General features: G+C 50.1%; 1 long non-coding RNA gene across 1 annotated transcript in view; it reads left to right on the top strand.

Moving 5' to 3' along the window:
* LOC136557364 (uncharacterized) overlaps positions 1-17,278 on the top strand; it is a 49,900-nt gene that overhangs the window by 6,496 nt on the left and 26,126 nt on the right. The window contains exon 2 of the long non-coding RNA XR_010783758.1: positions 10,399-10,579. This is a non-coding gene — a long non-coding RNA (uncharacterized lncRNA). The remainder of the gene's footprint in view (positions 1-10,398; positions 10,580-17,278) is intronic.

The following is a 17,278-nucleotide window of genomic DNA, read 5'->3' as shown; positions in this document are numbered from 1 at the left end:
CTGCTGTGAGTCCTCAAGCTGTCTATGAAATAGTGTGGCAGGTTCATGGAGATGCAGCTGCTGGCAGCAAGGAAACATGGTGGTGGGAAGGGGTAGAGGGAACAGGCTACACTCAGCCCTTGGTGGAAGTGGAGTGAGCTGCAAGGCCTCCTCTCTATATGCAGCACTGCCAGGGAAATTCTGTGAGATGTTTGATTGTCTTTCACCTTTTATTGATTCCCTGTCTCATGGCTGGGAAGAACCCACAGACAGTGCTGTTGAGGGAGCAGAGAGGTGATACAGGAGGAATAAGTAAACAGAGTCTGATGGAGGTGGAGGACATTATTCCCTCTATCCTCTCTGGCTGGAAAGGTAGTCTAGGAAGCAATCTCATAGAAAGTACCTGTAAGTGAAAAGGGGCTTTTCCACAACATCTTTCTAGGACAGTACAAACTGAACCTCCCAAAGCAAGGGGTTGATAGTGGGGTCAGGAGGATCAGACTTCCCTCCTCTGAATTCCTAGTCACAGATGGCCCAGAATTGGGACAACAAGGTCAGAAGGATTAATACACCTCCCTTTTTTCCTCATTGCAGTCATAGGCCAGGAAAATTGAGCGAGATCATAATAAAAGGATTAGTGTGGAGAGCCTGCCATGAATGGTGTGATAGACAGGTCAGGGAGATGGAAGGGAATTCAAGGGGGTTGGACCTGTTACAGATGGTTTGTTTAAAGAGTTCTGTGTTTATCAACACAGGGAAAGGGGATTTAGAAAAATCTGGAAATAGGCATTGAGGGAGCTAGGGCTCAAGCAGAGATTTTATTCCCAACAAGGATCCATACTGGAATGACTGGTTGAAATGACACCTGACATCCTTCCAGCTTTTGGTCAGGGAAAAAGAAAAATCTTTCTTGGAATGAGCTATGTCGTTTGCTGCCTTGTCCATCCATCTCCAAAATGATCTGATGCACCAAAATGATACTGTTACTCAGAGCTACACTTCCCCATGACTTCTGGGTGAGCCTAGCTATGGAAAGCCATAGGAATACAAAAAGGACCTTACCAAGCCAGGTCTGTGATCCTTCCAGTGCAGTATCTCCAGCTGCAGCAGAAAAAAGGAATAGCATATAGGCAGGACAACTGTGTAGCAGCACTTCCTCTGAACACCCTTTCAGCCTCAGTATATTTGAAAGACCCAGTGCTGGAAGATCTGTTGAGCACTTTTAGTTCTCAGTGGATTTATTTCCTCCCTGAATTTGTCCTGCTGATTTTTGAGGTCAGATAAGTTTTAGCATCCTCAGAATCTCACAGTAGGAAGTGGTGCAGCACAGATATGCAGTTTGTCTTGAACCTGTAACTTTCTGGTTTAATTTCCTGACCCTTGATCTTTGAGTGGGAAGAGGCTGTTAACACCTCTTTCCCCTGCCCTTCCTTTGTCATGTGTGGTGTTATAGACCTGTTTCATTTCATGGTCTCTGTTGTCTCTTTTCCTGTATCTCTTCACCTTTCATCTCTCTGCATCCTTCTTGGCTACAGTGGTGTAGCTTTTAGCAGCAGGACATGGGGCATTGCTGGGTGGGAAGTGACATCACAGCAATGAGCTGCACCAGGTCCCACTCAGGTGAAAATGTTTCAGTCAGCTGCAGTGCCCATACATGGTACAGGAGGAGCTGAACAAGCTGGGCAAAAATTCTGAAACCAGCTGAAGGTGCCTTGGTCATCAAGATAGAAGTGGGCAGGCTCTGAGGAGGCTTGAAAAAGAGGAAGGGGATCTTCCATGATCTTCCCAGGCACAGAAGTGAGGCTGACAGGTTGGTAGTTCCCAGGGTTCTCCTTTCTACCTTTTTAAAGATGGGTACAGTGCTTCCCTTCTCCCAGTCACCTGGAACTTCATTTTACTGCCATGACTTTTTAGATATCATGGCAACTACACTGGGACTATTCTCTTAGGGATGCATCTTGTCAGGGCCCATAAACCTATGTATGTTCAGGTTCCTTGGGTGCCCATGAACCTGAAATTGGAGTGGGAAGCACTTTGCTCTCCAAGTCCCCATCCTCCTGTCCATCCACTCAAGAGAAGTGGGAGGAAATGTTGTTATTGAAGACTGAGACAAAAAATGTTGTTGAGTACTTTTAGCCTTTTCCTCATCCATTGTTAACAGTTTTCCAGCATTTTTTATGAGATATGTACACCTTCTTTAAGCTTCCTTTTCTGGTTAACATACCTGTAAAAGAAGAATGAAAATGAAATATCAGCCATCTTGTGAGCGATCCAACCTATTCTTCAAAAATAATAGGTTCAGGAGGGGGAAACAGGCTCATGCCAGGGACCAAAGGGCCCTTGTGGGGTGAACAAATGTTGGAGGGTACAGAGAAAGAAGGTACTGTCACTAGTCCTTATGACATTATGACAGAGGAAATTCTGGAATGACATTATGACATTCCTACAGAGGAAAATTGTTCTGAGTAACCTTTGAGTAAAGGGCTGTAGGGGACTGAGGTGGGTGGTAGGAAGTCTGTTTAGATGCTGCCAGATGTGATGTGGGCCAGGGCAAGCAGCAGGGAGAGTGAGAGACAGCACTGTCAGGAAGGGAAGGAGATGAGCTGAGAGGTCTGCTGTGAAGGGAGGGTGAAGGGATGGAGGAAGAAAAGTCTGAACAACTTCGTAAGCAGAGATAGTGATGACAATCTCTTTAGCAGGCACTTGTCTGCTAAAGATTAGTCAGATACCCCACTGGATGCTTCTTACAGGGCAAGGAGCTCATCTCCAGCCCCAGCACCCTGTCCCCAGCCTGGTCACACCACGGAGAGTACAGCTGCCTCACTCTTCCTTACAGACCAGTAAAGGTGGTGGGACATTGTATAACATCATGAATGCACAAAGCTTTTCTACCATTAGTCAAGTATGGAGATGGCAAGGGAGAAGTTATTTTTCTTCCTCCCCTCTCATTTTCTGTCCTTTCTTTCATTTTGTCTCCTCCCCCATGCTGGTTGTAACCTTTCTCCCCTCCCTGTCTGCTCACCTAGCACTAGCTGCATCCTGTGTTTGTTTCCCCTAAATCCACGCAATGGATCAGTGACAGACCCTCACTGTAATTTTTTAAATTGTAGCCCTTTATCTTGAATTGAGCAAGGTCAGGGGAAGCTTCTTAGGGCATCTTTGTATTTTTCTATCTCTGCCTCAGAGCAACTTAAAGGATGGCTCAACAGGATTAGTAGAAAGCACAAGATTGGACAAATGGATTTGGCAGGGGCTGGCTGGTGGGCCTGGGGGAGTGGGAACTTGCTGTGCTGGAAAGTGGAAGAGCTGGGCTCTGCTCAGGGCCTCTGCTGCACCTCTGGGCATGTGAAGGCAGCTGGGGTGATGCTGAGTGCAGCCCTGGGAGAGAGCCCAGCCTGAGGCACTGCTCCTTGCTAAGCAAGGCTAGTTAGCACTGGCCGAGTGCTTCAGGGCCCAGGCACAGGGATATCACTCTGTGCTTCAGGGATCGGTTGTTCTCGGTGCAAGCCCTGCTGCAAAGCCCGGAGGGACACACTGAGCACAGCGGAGCCAGGCTGGAACAGCATGGGTCAGACCTCAGGGACAATCCAGACTCAGGAAGCCATTCCCTGCACTTGTGGGTCCCTGAGACATGCTTCTCTCCTTGCCCCCATCCTGCTGGGTGCTGCTGGAAGCGAATTAGCAGTCCAGAGGTCCTGTCATTAGGCTCTGCTTCCTTGGCTTAGCTGCTTCTGCTTCTCTCCTCCCCTGTTTTGCCTTATGATTTTGCAAGTGCTTGTATTAGAAGAAAGTGTCATGCTTGCAATTTTTCCTGGCTGATACTCAGTGCATCTCTGACCCTTTGCTGCCCCAGCCCCTCACAGCTGTTGGCAGCACCAGTCCTCCCCTCCTCTACTCAAACTCGTGCTGGCTCTGCCTGGCCTGGGACAGGGTCTGCCCCAGACTGACCCTTCACCTGTAATGACCAAGCTCTTTTGAGCAGCCACCTGTGCAGTGAGTCACCAGCCGGTGTCAGAAGGGACCTGTCCCTTCCCCACCACATGGTCAGTCTGCACCAAGCTGGAACCCCCATCATTTATTCTCTGGTCCCTCAAATGACTGCTTCTCTCCTTCAGCTGAAGCCCCTCTGTCCTGCCCTGTATTCCCAGTGCACTGGGGCTCAGTGGTCAGAAAGGAGACTCACGAGGAGCGTTTTGCACAGCTGCAGCTGGTTCCTGCAGCCTGCTCCCCTCAGACAGACATCCCCTCCCTGCCCATGGTGTTTGAGCCATACAACCATGGTGTTATCCTGTGTGCACGCACATGGCAGCATGAATTCAATGTGCAGGGGTGCAGAGATACCTTGGCCTTGCTTTGCCAAGCCTCCCAGAAACATGGGGTGGCTGGGTTAGCCAAGGACATGACTGCTCCTTCCTGGTGCAAGGATTTGCCTCACAGGACTTGCCACGCTGTGGTCTTCCCATTGTCAGCCCCTCATCTCCCAGGCAGATGAAGGGTCACTCCGGGATCTCATTTCCTCCCCATCATCCTCCTGCAGCAGCCTGGCTGTATGCTCCAGGGCTTGTCTTTGGTCTGGGGCACCCCAGCCTTTCACGTGTGCTGCTCATGGGGGAAGCTCATGCTGTTTCTGCACAGAAGAGGATTTGCATGCATGGTGGGGGAGAGAGAGCCTGGCCTGTTTATTCTTAATGCTCCATATTATCTCCATTAATAATGCCACCTCTGCCTCACATGCTAATTAAGGCTCAAGATTGTTAATGTAATAGGGAATTTGGGCAGAGACCACACAAGACTGGCTGGATTAAGTTAACCTTATGGACTGTTAATGGATCTCCTGGAGGGGCATTTCAGCCTAATGAGAATCCAGCTTGAATGGTAATCAGGGGCTCACTCTCTGCATGCCTGGTGGGGCCTGGAAAGCTGGCAGGGCTGCAGGGCAGGATGTGGGAAAAGCATCGACAGGAGCTGCTCATGAAGCTGAACAGGGAAGAGAAGGATGCAAGGCTGGAGGGAAAGACCTCAGTGTGAGGGAAGAATTGGAGTAGCAATGCTGTGGGGCTGCACAGGGGAGAGCCCGCAGTAGGTGCTGAGGCTGGTTCTGTGCCATGGTGGACATTTAAATATTAGCACAGAGGGCTATTTTCCTGGTTGTGATTGCCAGCAGTGAAAAGGTCACCCAAACTGTCTAAGCCATGAGCAGGGCTCCTCTGTAGGGAAAAAATATCTGGCAAATATTGTCCTGCCTCCTGGAGACCTGCACTGTAGGTCGTGACTACTGCTAGGCAGTGGATCAGACAGCCAGACTTTCCCAGTCTGTCATCTTGTATGGTGTGGAGAAAACATCAGAGAAGGGATTTGGTACGGAACACTCTCATGTGTTAAGTGAAAGGCTGAATTCAGAAGAAAACTGGCGACAAAGGGCTCAAAATGGAGCTTAGAGATGAGGCTTTCAGTGCATGGGATTGAGTAAAGTTTGGGGATACCCCAGATTCAGGACTGCAGTTGAGAAAGAAACAGATGGTACTTAAGCGTGAAGGCTCCATTTCATGGCAAAACTGTATATTTCTGGTCCTGGGTGAAACTGGGCATTACTGGGAGCCCATGGAGCCTTCCCGGGAAGGTGTGCATATTTTCACACGTGGCTCCTTTGTGCTAGTTTTGTCTTCCGGAGGGAATAGGTGCCAAGTGGGATGTAGGGCAAAAGCAAAGCCTGAAATGGAGGCCAGTTGTTTGCATTTCAGTTTGGGGAGTTGAGTAATTTAGATCAGCCTCAGAACAAACAGTAGAGCTCTGGGCAGGGTGTTTGGGAGGGAGGTAGTGATCTGCAGAACTGGCTAAAGAAATAAAGAAATGTCTTTGGGGTTTTCTTCTTACTCAAGTCCCACTGCCCCAGGATGTGCTCCAAGTGGACAGGCTCTATGCTTTGGAACCCAGCCTGGAACTTCCCCTGGAAGTGGGATCTGGCTGAAGGTTTAGCCTTCTGATAGAAGCAATAACAGAGCAGCTAAGACGTGCTGCTTTGGCTCCAGAAGAGTGAGTTGAGCTGTGCTGACTGCAATTCCTGCATGAAATTTCTTACTCCAACCCCATTTATGGGTGATTCTGGCTGGGGAGCTGAAAGTCAGACAGGTATGGCTGCAGCTGCAGGAGCTTCTCCATATTCCCAGCTACAGGGACTGCTCTCTCCTAACTCTGTTACCTTGAGCTGCCCTACCTGAGCTGTGTCAGCCTGAGATGGCTCATGGCTGACACAGCTCAGGTATGTGAGCTGAGTCTGGTTTGTAGTGTTTGGGGCTTGGGGGTGGAAGTTTAATAGTTTGGGTGAAAATCTGTGAGTTTTTAATGCAGTTAAGAGGAATAAGGACATGGAAAGGAAATGGGTCCAGTTCAGGTTGCCCAGTGAGTTTTTTTCTTTACTTTCTGGCTCTCAGTATGGGAAAATACCAGGGAGCTACTAAGAAAGGAGTTCCCTCCCAGTGTGGTGAGTGGGAGTTGGTTCCCAGGGCAGAGCATGCTGCTGCCAGTGAGCAAGGGGAGCTGAGGGAAGGCGAGAAAGGAAAGCGGAGTCCAGGAGGAGAGGCAGTGCAGGAGCCAGACGGACTATTCCATCCAGAGAGGGGATCCCATCCCTGGAACCTGGATGCTCCCAGGGTTGCTCTCCAGTACATGCACACTCCCATAGCTTTGTGCTGCTGCACTGCACTGCTTTCCCAAGGCTCTGCAGGTCTGCAGTACCACACCAGTGTCTCACCGAGGCAGAGGCTGCCATGCACACACAAGGCAGGGGGCCCACCGCCCCCTGACACCTCACAAATGCACCAGTGTTTTCAGCAAGGAGCAGACTCATACACACAGTCACTACTCAGCCTGCACTGCAGCACTTGATGCACACATGCACATCCCAGACATCCATACCTGGCATCCACTCCCCACAGCAGGCACATGCACAGCACCAACACACAGGTCTCACCAGAGGCCACGCATTCCTGCACACGTGGTGCCGCATTGTCCATGTTGCCCCCTTCCAACATTATCCTATGCAGATGGGCTCACACAGGGCAGCACTCACAGACCCGTGTTTGTGTCCTCCAGGTCCCCCTGCATGCCACCACAAAACTGTGATGTGGCATCTGTTTGAGAGGAACACCAAAGTGCACATCCAAACACACATCTGCATCCCACTTAGCTCCTGTTTGCTGTGCTTTCTCAACCCCCTTTCCCTTGTTTAGCTAGTCATAGTACTTCTTCCATGCTTCTGAAGCACAGGAGCAGATGGTTTGCCAGTCAGTTTAGGATGATGGTTCCCCTTTCCACTAGTGGCTCTCTTCAGCTGCTTAGGTCAGAGCTAAGTGTCTCAGAGATGAAGATCCTCCTTGCCCATCCACACACAACACCTCTGTGTCACTCTCAGCACCTATTAGAAATTCTGAGTCCAAAGGCCTCTTTAAATTGCCCTCATGACCGTACTTTAACCCAAGTAGCTCTTCAGGCCATAGTGGCTTTTCTAGGTTTGGCAGCATCTGTTAGCGTTGACCAAATGAGGCAGCTCCATCTCCATTCTGCTTTGTACATGTGCCTTGCTGAGACCCAAAAGACTCTCTCACTTGTCCCCTTTTAGCCTAAATTATTCATCTGCTGTAATGCACAATGGATGTTTGTGGGAAGAGGCACGCAGGTACAATTGAGCACAGTGCTGAGGCACTGACGTTACTAGCGAGCTGAAATTGCTTCGATGCACGGGCCATACTTAGCTGAGAGAGACAGGAAATTTCTACTCCTTCAAAGCACTTCAGAAAAGTGAATGGTGGTGGCACTGGTGAAGGCAGAGGGGAAGAGGGGCTGTTTGGGATTGAGGTGGCAGTGGGGGCTTCCCTACATGTTTCTTCTGGCTCCTCTGATGCTGCCACATGGACATGGATCTGGTGCAAGCATGGGGAGGGGGGAGTGTGCTGAAGTAGGTGGCCTTGAGGAGTGGAGAGTTGTCATGCCAGAATGTGGAAAGTGCACATGAACTGGGAAGGCGCTGAGGCTGCTGGGGCATGTAATGTGTGTGAGGCCATTGCAATGCATACTCCTCTGACCTACGCTGAGGTGTATCCATATGTGCTGGAAGCTCATGCTGTCCAATAGCACAGGACAAGAGCTTATGGGACTCTTTTCACACTTCCTTCATGTGGCTGGGGCTAGACCCGACTGCAACCCCCGCATTGCCTGTGTCTAAGCCACGCCTATGCCAGCCTTTTTTCTGCCTGTGAGCTCTTCCTTTTTTATCTGTGCCGCCACTGCTCCAATGATCCCAGCGCACCCATGGACCCCTGTGCCATATAAGCTACAGCTGCTCTTCCCCACTGCAAAGCCCATGCTTTCCCTTGCCTTTCCCATTTCCCAGGGGCACACAGGTATGCTTGCCTGCCCTGATGTCAAACCCTGATTGTTGTCTGTCATCGCTGGCAGCATCACGCTGTGACACTGCCGAGCTTGTTAAACAAGCCTGGCGGAGTGCTCGCTGTGCTGTCCCTGGTGCTGGGCCGATCTCCCTTCATTCCCTTGCCCCTTCTTTCCCACCTCGGGAACCTCTTTGTCTTTCCTGGGGCCTGGGGGAAGCCGGTGCCTTCCTGGCCAAATCTCAACTTCCCATAAGGATTTATGCACTTCTTTGCCACGCTTAGGTTTTGCAGTCACATCCCCTGATGCCACTATCAGCCAATTTCAGAGCACTCGGGGCTGGTGGGACTGCACACTCTTCTTTGCATGCAAATTACGCACATCTAACACCAGAACGGAGGGAAAGAGAAGGGATGAGTGTGGCTGCTTTTGCAGGCTTTCTGCTCCAGAGACTTTGCCCCCCAGAGTGGCAACTCTAGTCCATGGACAGACACATGGGAGATTGTAGAATGGGCAGAATTAGCAGTAGTGTGGAAGAAAAGAAGGGGAATATCTTATCCATAGATGGGGCAGTTAAAGCAGATTTGGTGTGGCAGTGGAAAGTGTGTGTGTGAATTTGCACCTGTGCACTTGCACAGAATAACACAGCTGTCTCCAAAGTGAGTTCCAGCTTCATAACTTTCAAGAATGTCTTTTTTTTTTTTTTTTTTTTTTTTTTTTTTTGGTGAGTGGTGCTGGCTGCCTGTGTTTCACGTCTAGTTTGTGTTTGTCTGCCTGTGTTGGATGTTGATGAGTATTTGTGTTTTCCATGTGACAGAATATGTCTGGGGCTAATGTTTAGGATCCAGAAGGATGCTATGCCACTGTGTGGGCTGAGTTTAGGTAGGTACCAGTATCTGATACAATCAGTTTGTATGCTGCAGGCAATTCATAAGCAGAGTATATTTGTGTGTGATATACAGCCACTGGTGCTTGCTTGACTTATGTTCCTGAGTGCATGAGGATGTTTTACGTGCCCTCATTTTCTTACAGATACATCATTTGCTAATGTGGTGTTTGCACTGACATGGATGTGTGTGTGTGTGCATGGCACTTTTTCTGTTCTCTGCTATGGGAGTGGGATCATTAAATTCTGTGTGTTTGTGCAGTGAGAGTTTTGTTTAAGGGGTCAGGAGCTGGTGGTAGACATGTTTGGGTATTCCACGTGCATTTGTGCAGTGATCACTATTTGCTGTGCTGTATAAAATGTTTTTGCTGGGTACTTATAGGAGTGGTTGAATAGGCTGGATGGAGCTGATGTGATGTTGTATGATGGTTGTCTGAGCTATCACGTGTGCATCTTAATACAGATGTGCAACCTTGTAGGTAGGTGCAGGGTGTATGTGAAGAAGTAAAGCACCTCATCCTTTAGAGGAGCTCTGAGTTTTTAGGGGTTGTGTGCAAGGTGGTGTGGAAAGACCAGTGAGTAAATGTGTGTGTGTGTCCAGTGTGTGTGTGTGTGTGTGTCCTGAGTGTGCAGAGTGTCGTTGCAGCGGGTGTGCCTGGGTGGCTGTGTGGGCTGGGAGGTGATGTGCGTGTGTGTCGTGTGGCCGTGTGTGTAGGCACACTTCACCTTCTGCCGGAGCAGCTCTGTCAGCACCTTGCCCTGAGCTGGGTCAGGTGCTCTCTCCTTTTGTGTGCAGTGGGACAGCCAGGCTCTTAGCACACAGGCGAACCTCTTTCCCATGCTTTCAGTCTCTTTACATCTGGCTGTCTGTCTACTCTGCTGCCCGTGTCCAGTTGTCTGTTCCCATAATCACCGATACGCCTTGACTAGCTCACACCCTACACTGCCTGTGGACTCAGCAGCTGTGCATCTCTCCGTCCCTCCCACACACACACACATTCACACACACACACACACCCTGGATCTTCATATGTGGCATATTCAGTTGCCATTGGAAACCTAAGAAAGAAGTGAATCTACCCTCCAAGTCTTAAGCTGGTGGTTTTTTTCCTTTTTTTTTTCCCTCCCCTTTCCTCCTCTCCTCACAGAAGGCGAAGTCGTTCGCAATGAATCCATGGCAGCTTCGATCGAGCGGTGAGCTGGAGCACCTACTCACAGGCCACTCCTTCATGTGACTGAACAGAGACCTTTCCCAGCACTCGCCAAGGAGAGCAGAGCCCTGGATTTACCTCCCGCGCAGCCGGGCACCCCCAGCGCAGGCACTGCGAGGTAAGGCAACCTCGGCACCTCTGTCTGTGCCTCTCTCCATCCCACCCGCTCTCCCTCCCTCTCGTTCCTCGCTCCCCAGAGGTGTGAGGGAGGAGAAGGGCAGGGATTTCTGCTATGCTGTGAACACAATCTAGGCTTTCATCAGCGCCCTCCCCACAACGGAGAGCTGCTCCCTCCCCTGTGAGCCCCTTCCCTTGCAGCTCTGCATGCGTGTGCAGGGAGGGGTTGTTTGCAGAGCAGCCGAGGGATGTGCTGCAGGTCCCCCGCACGCAGTCCCGAGTGCATTCCGCCCCTTTCCCACCCCTCCCTGGGCACACACCTGTCTGCTCTTCTCCATTCGTCATTTTCCTCCACCTCCCCTATTTCTCGGGAGAAGGGGCAGCCAGGCTGACTCTGCTGCAGCCTGGCCAGCAGCAAAGCTGGGCTCCGCAGCCCTGGCCTGGGTCACCTCAGGGATGCAGCTTGCAGCAGAGCAGGAGTGGGCATCATGCTACCAGGAGTGGGCCATAGAGGGGAGGATTCCCCCTCCCTCCTCATCTCACAGATATTTTGGGGATTCCAATTCCCCACAGAAGATGCCGGCCTCCATTTCCTAGCCAGGTACCTCCTCTGAATACCCAGCCCAGCCTGCCACAGCTTTTGGGGTGATGGGCATGCTCTTTGTCACTGCTTATCTGCTGTCCCCTGGTGCTCCTTCTCAACTGGAAGGGATGTTTTCCTACTGGAGACAGTGTGTTTCATAAGCTGGGAACGCTGTGTGCCCTGCACAGGCAGTGAAGGGGCCCTGTGCCGAGCCTGACCCATTTTGGGGCGCAAAGCTCTTGGGAGCACCTGAAAGGGCCTCCTGCTGCCTGGGGCTGCCCTCAGTGCCCCTTTCCTCAGCTCCTCTGCAGGCAAAGCAGGAAGATCAGCTGCACTATTTCCATGCCATGTCTCCATGCTGCTGGAGCTGCTGTGGTGTGGGGGTGGGAGGGGAGTGGGAGCAGCTGTTTCTCCCAGTGCCTGGGCAGGCCCAGACGTGCTGCCAGTCCTCAAGGAGCATGAACGTGCCTGGAGATGCCTCTCCCCAAAATAGACCCTAAAGCAATGAGCTGCCGGCAAAGTATTGGGTAACCTCAGAGGAGTGGATTTTAAAGGGGAGGTCTGGGAGTTTGCAACCTGCCAGGCTGTAGTTTCAGGCTCTGAACAGACTCTGGCAGAGACCAGAGTTTTTCAGAGTCAGATTTTGGGGGCTGTTGTGTTTCTCTGAGGGGAAGGGACTGGCAGGGTCTGTGCTACTGTGCAGCCCCAACAGTGGTGCTGGTGTGGTGTCCCCTGAAGGAGGTGATGGGTTCCCTCCTGCCCAGGTCCCACCTGGTGATGCTGACAAGGAGGTAACTTCCACTGCATCTTCCAGTGCATCTTCCACTGCACCTCTCTGCTGCTGCTGCAGGACCCTGCCATTGATTTTCCCCATCTGCAGTTCCTCAATGCCCCCTGACCCACTAGTCCAATACCTACCCTTCTACACAGACTGCTGCCTTCAACTTCTCTTTCCTGCCTCTTGCTATTGTTCTTCCTTCTCTGGGGTGCCCTGAGCCCTACCTTTCCCTCTTTCCTGTTCCTCCCTTCTCCTCCTTTGTGACCACCATGCCGGGCAGGAGCAGCTTTGGTCAGCCTTGGGAAGGGCTGATGCTGCCTGGTGGGGTTGTTTCTGGATGCTGGAGCCAGCTGGTGATACTGTGAAGTGATCCTTTCCCCTGTGGTTCACACCCTCCAGCGCGCGCAGGCGTGTGTTGCGGGTGACAAGTGACCGTGGTGTTGTTGATGTGTCATTCTTCCTCCTGGCTGGAGCCTGGCAGGGAGCGTGCCCATGCAGTCACATTCGGTGTCATTGTTGAGGAGTTTGCAGAAGAAAGCAAGCTCTTCCCATATGGAGCCTCCAAAGTAATTTGGCATTGGTTAAATTCCTCAGTCCTCTCAGGACATGGCTTTGGCACTGGCTCAGGGTGGACAAGACAATAAATCCAGCTCTAGGGAGCTTGGTACTGGGTCAAAACTGCTGCAGCTACATGGTAGAAAATGCTGATCCAGTATGAATTTACTCTGCTGTTTGAGATTTGTTTAGAAAACAATGCTGGCTTAACTCTGTACTGGCAAGATTTATGTTGTGTTGGGTATTATCTGTCTGCACAACCCTCTCTTGGTGCTGGCTGAGTGCTGTTTGTGCGCCACATCTGGCACGTGCTCCGGATCATGCATGCTATGGCTAATCTGACAGATGTAATTGCACGCTGCAGCCAGCCTGGTTCAGTCCCTCCTGTCAGGCAAGCCAGTCTGAAAGAGGGTTAAATTACAGTCTGGGAGCAAGCCTTGTCCCACACCAGGCAGATGCTGGAGAGGATGGCATTGGTTGGGAGGAGGGCAGACATCGTGCTGAAAAGGAAGAGGAAGGAGAGGGAAGCATTGTCTCAGCAGGAGAATGTTATTCTCCAGCCCTTACCACTCCACAGGTCAGTGCACAGGCTCCAGGAGAGGCATTATCATTCCTTATAGGATCATGTTGGCAGAAAATGGTGTTGCACCATGGATGGAGGCTGAGCCAGCCCCACTGGAGGCAGGTGCTCATTTGGGACAGAGTATGAGTGCAAACCCTCACTGTTATGCTGCAGGGACTTGTTCCAGGTCTGCCACTCAGGTGCTTGTCTTCTGAAGGAGGTAATTTTGTTTGTGCTGAAGGGCCAAAGGGCAGGAAGGTAGTGAGGGGTGATTTGCCTCATGCTTTTGTGTGGATGTGTGCAAGTCTCTGGTGATTAGGAAGGGAATTTGTTGACCAGGTTAGCAGTCTGAAGTCAGTTTTACTGTAAATCCCAGCAAAATGAGCTTTTGGAGGTTAAAGTCAAGAGATGACAGTGTCTACCATGTCACTAGTAGAGTCCTAATCTTTGCTGCTAAGGGTCCTAATCCTAGCAAACTCTCACACTGGTCACCATGCTGTGCCACAGCTTCCCCTGCCTTGACATGGAACAGGCAGTAGCCACAAACACAGTGGGAGAGGAGGGGGTTGGGGAGTAGGGATGTGAAGGAGCAGAACTTGAGGCTGCACAGAGAGATTCTGTGGGGACAGGGAGGTTCAGCTTGTGGCCTCTGCTGACATGGCTGAGTGCTGTCATTCGCAGGCGCTGGATGCTGCAGGAGAATCCGTAATGACCAGGGGCTGCGTGCCAGGCAGAGGCAGGGATTCACTCAAGCCTCTGTTTGTTTGGGAAGAGAAAGGGAGTTTGTGGCTTGTCACTTGGGAAACAGAGTAGAGATTCAGTGGAGAAGGACAGGCTTCTTGGCTGGGCCTCCCCGAGCAGCCGTGCCACGTGTCTGTGTGTGTCAGGGGACTGAGGGGACCCTGGTACAGGCCATGACTGGCAGCTGGCCATCCCCAACCCCCGTCATTTCACCTCCCCCTTGCACCCTCTGCACAGCCACTGCCAGGCGGCTGAGGACAGCCCCGAGACACACACACATGACAGACCAGTGCGTGTGAAGAGAGGGAGACAAGTCAAAAGCCTTGCTAGAAGAGCAGCTGGATGGGATTTGTGCTACCTCCCTGCCTGGTTTATGCCTTGTGCAGTAGAACAGCATCTGTGTGAGTGTCCATGTTGCTTCATTTCAGCCCAAACAGGCACCTTCAGCAGGGCTGTGTCTGGTGTCTGGGGAATCTTGTTGGGCTAAGTTGGAAGAAGACCTCTTTCTTCCCCAAGTTCCTTCTCTGTCTCATCGCAGTGTGAGCCCTGTCTTGCTTCATGGAGTGGAGACCTGCAGGCAGTGGAGGGAGGTGTTGAAGAGGGAAAGGGGAATCTGAGACACACAGAGCATGGAGAGGATGCAGACATTGAGATGAGAAAGAGGGAGGACCTAAGAGAAAAAGGATAGAAGCAGCAAAGGAAAAAAGGGATGGAAAGGCAGGCAGAAAGAGAGCAGCATGCCCCTGCAGTCACAATGTGGTATGGAAGTATCTTATATTGATATTACAGACTAGACTTTGACCTGACGATATTTGTACTGGGCAGGGATGTGGTCTCAAAAGCTCTGTGGCAGGAGGACCAGCTCTGCACAGTAAACTGCTCATCTTCAACCACCCCCTTAATTAAGGGAATAGCCAGCCTGTGATTGTCCTGCTCTGAGATACCTTCTCCTTGTGCATATTTTTCTGCTCCCAATATGGAGGAGGGAACATGGCTGAGAAACCCCTCCTCATGTCCTCTGTCCTCCTGGCCCTCACCCCACGGAGTCAGAGGAAGTGAATGTGCTGCCCAGACTGCTGAGAACTGCCTTGCTCTGTACTGGAGGGATGTTGGTGAGGCCTTAGAGGGAGGCACAGACTTGCCTTTAGACGGCTCCCCAGAAAAACTTATGGCCACATTGCCCCACATAGGCAATGTCTGCAGGGAATGAATTCAACAAGCTACACAATTTTTTCTACAGTTTTTTCTACAATTGTCCCATCAACATGTCCCACAAGAACTGAACAGCAGCAAATAGATAAGGGGGATTTATGGAAATTTCTCTTCCTCTTTTATGAAATATACTTGAGTACGTATCTGTCAGGTAAGGTAGGAATGCCAAGTCTGTCAGGGTAGGTAGATTTCATACAAATGTTCCAAGTGTCACTTTTGATGGGTCTGTGATGGTTTCCAGAAGCTGGAATGCCAGTGTTGGCTTGCAGGCAGGTTGACAGGTGAACAAGTATCCACAGCTGGTTGTGTGTTCATTGTGACATAAACCTGGGGGTGCTTCTTTTCCATCTCAAGCTTCGTCCCTGACTCCCCGTTGTAGGACCAGCAGAAGATATGGCTTAAAGTGAGTGGCACATCAGGGCCTCAGGACTGTGCCCCATTCTTAACTGCCATGCCTTTTAAAGCCAGCCAGCATGGTGAAATCTATGGAGAACCAGTTTGGCACAAAGGGAGAAATACTCATATAATGGGGCTGCTTATTTGAGTTCTCCAGCATTGCCCATTACATTTCATGTCTTGTGGCTGATGCAGTTGAAAGGCAATCACTGGAGCTAACAGCCCAGCAATGTTATGCTCACCTTCTGATTTACTTCCTTTCATCCTTGCTGAGTTTCATCTCCTCCCAGGTTCATGCATCCCCCATCACTGAGGTCACTTTCTTTTCATCACACCTTAGGCTGTATGTAATCAAGCTAGCACTGTTCCTGCCCTGAATCTTCTGGGGTCAAGATGGAAATCACTATTCAGCAAGAGACCCAAACAAATGAGCAAAACTACCCTGGTTGGTCAGAACAGAGTGGATGTTATCCAAGAAAACTTGCATTGATCAATTCCAGTCACCTCCTGTGCTTAAAGTGACTCAGTATCTCCATTTTTAGGATGTTGCTGGGGAGCTGAATTCTCTTATGATTTCTCTTGTATCAGCTGTCCCTACCAACAGTATTTGTGAGATTCTTTTCCTATATCTGCTTAGATGAGGATCTGTTGGAAAATACTCTGCTAGAATAATGGGTGCTGGGACAAAGCAACTTATGAAAAACCCACAAACCCAGTGAAAAAAAGCCCCAACAACTACAAAACCTCCACCCCCCCTTTCCCTGAACAATAAGTTATCAAGTCCAGATGGTTAAATCCGAGAGTTTGGAAGGAGCTTAAGTGATTGAGCTGCTAACAAAAATATGCAATCTCTTGTGGAAAAAAAAAAAAAGCTACTGATTCGGGGAATTGGAGAAGACCAAATGTTGTACCTATATTTAAAAAAAGGCTTCAGTGATGATCCGGGGAATTAAAGATCAGTAGGCTTTGCATCTGTGTCTGCTAAACTGGTGGGAATGATAATTAAAAAGCAGTGCTTGAAGACATCTGGAAGAGTGTGGTCTGATAGGGCCTATCCAGCGTGGGTTCAGCAGGGGAAAACTGCATCATGCTAATCTCCTACAACTTTTTGAATGTGTCAATAATGCAGTGGATAAAGGAGAACCAAGTGATATAACATATTTAGACTTCCAAAAGGCTTTTGAAAGATCCTGCACTTGAGCTGCTAAAGAAGCTAAGCAGTCTGTGAGAGACAAAATATTGACATAGATCAAAAACTGAGTAGGAGACTGTAAGAATGAGGGGATTAAACAGTCAAGTTTCACCATGGCAAAAGGTTAATGTGGCCTCCAGGTTCTCTTCTAAATCCCTTGTGATTTACCTTATTGTTTAATGAATTGGAAAGGTGGGAGGAGAGATATGCCATATGGAAATCAGCAGATGAGACAAAATTATTATGTTGTGGACAGAAAGGGCTGTGGGAAATGCCTGGGAAAGAGAGCTAAGTTAAATGAACACACTGTGCTCTGGTGAATGAAACTGAATGTTGGTATGTTCAAAGTAATGTGTGTTCAGGGCACACTCAAAACTCTTTAGATACCCAAAAGGTGCTGAATCAAGAGTATCAGCCAAATGAAAGTGAGGGTGAATGTCTTTGCAGAGCTCTGCCCCATGCTGTGATGCCCTTGAGCAGGCAAATCAGCTGTTTGGATGCAGAGGCTGTGGGTAGAGAGGGCTCTGGAAGAGCTCTTGGTACACCTGCAGTGCTGCTTCATTTGGAATAGCAAGCCAAACCCAGGTCAGCCTTTTTCTGAAGGGATGCTGGAGAACTGAAGGGCCTCTGAGGTGAGACAGAAAGCCTGTGAACACCCCCAAGTGAAGATAGGGAGGAGAC

Source organism: Molothrus aeneus, chromosome 5 (genome assembly GCF_037042795.1).
Source record: "Molothrus aeneus isolate 106 chromosome 5, BPBGC_Maene_1.0, whole genome shotgun sequence".
Taxonomy (NCBI): Eukaryota; Metazoa; Chordata; class Aves; order Passeriformes; family Icteridae; genus Molothrus; species Molothrus aeneus.
The sequence above is the reverse complement of the archived record's forward strand: the minus strand, read 5'-3'. Positions and strand labels throughout refer to the sequence as shown.